The sequence below is a fragment of the Charadrius vociferus genome, unplaced genomic scaffold, assembly GCF_000708025.1.
Source record: "Charadrius vociferus isolate BGI_N301 unplaced genomic scaffold, ASM70802v2 scaffold104, whole genome shotgun sequence".
In the NCBI taxonomy this organism is placed as follows: domain Eukaryota; kingdom Metazoa; phylum Chordata; class Aves; order Charadriiformes; family Charadriidae; genus Charadrius; species Charadrius vociferus.
This window is the reverse complement of record NW_009648255.1, coordinates 2,586,057-2,587,501: the sequence shown is the minus strand read 5'-3', so window position 1 is coordinate 2,587,501 and position 1,445 is coordinate 2,586,057.

Sequence of the window (1,445 nt, the reverse complement as noted above, 5' to 3'; positions counted from 1 at the left end):
GACTGTTGGCATTAATATTTGTCTTTGGCAACCAATCTCCAAAGTCATGTAAATAAGTGACAGAAATGAGTAACAGCAGTTGCAGCTTTGAAATCAGACTTTTTGTCCCATTACAGAACACATTTCCTGTATAGTAATGTTGCGGTACTGACCTCTAGTGACAGATAACCCAGAAAACAGGAGCATTTCTTGGGATAAACTACAGTTCTCGCCTCTTCCCTCCTGATTTCATCCACCAGTTCAGACGCATCTGCCCTACCTTCGGAGGGTGAGCAGCCCCCAGCAACCCCGGGAGCTCATTCCCTGATGATACCACGAACACCGCATCCTTATCACACAAAACGCTTTTTCAAAGGATCAAAATATTAAGAGGCACCTGAGTGAGAGTCTGCTGCTCAAGTCACATAGAGCAGATTATGAAGAAATTGGTAGAATACTTCAAAAGCCAAGCAGTAGAGTGACTGATTTTAAGATATGTAAGTTATTTACATCACTATCTAGTGTGGGCTGGAGGGAGGGGTTTTGCAGTAAGGACGATGACCAGGCAGAGAGGAGCTGCCGACCCTACGAGACCTAGAAAACACTACAAGAGTAAGAGGAATTGTCTTAGAGGCTGACAACAAACGCTCTAGCTGGGACACTGACTGGCCACATCCACACAAGCATCAGAATCAAAAAAAAAAAACAAAACCAAAAAAAACAACAGCAGAGAAGCAGCGACGGTATACGCCTGGAAAGCAGCAGAGACACGGTAGCAGAAAACAAGCTTAGGAAAAGCCAAGAAACTGCGTCCCGTTTGTTCATAATCTCTTCATAATACCCAACTTGAAGGAACTTGGCCAAAACAAAAATTTAACAAAAAAAAATAAATAATGTTTTTCAAGTCATCTCTGCAACAGCAGTGGCAGCTTCGCTCAGAAGGGCAGAGCAGATGGTCAGGACATGGTAACTGCTTCAGCTTTCCAATTTTACATACGCTGACACAAGCCAGAGCCCAGACTAAATATACAGAACTACTTTGACGTATTTTACAAACATTTTCTCCTTATTTAAATAAACCAAAATCCAAACCTTTTACTTCAGCCCTTCCAGCTCCCCTCCATCAGAGCTCCGGGCAGAAGTGCGTTTGCTTTCTCCCCACCTGAGGAGGGTTACAACAACCCCGGTTGGTGCAACCACCACAGCAACACAGGCAAACTCAACCGGGGAATCCGGAGGAAGCCACCCAGTCAGCCAAGGCCACCGCTGCTTCTTTCTCTAACGTTCAGCAGCCGGAGGTTTGGCGATGAGACAGAGCAGCTTGGATTTCCAATCTGTTGATTCAAACGCAGCAGAGGTCGGTAACAGGAATCCACCGCTCCTGACAGCTGTTTAGCAGGGCCCACGCAAGGTGGTTTCGGGACAGTCCCTCACGGGCGATGACGGACAAACCCACCGCTGCTGGT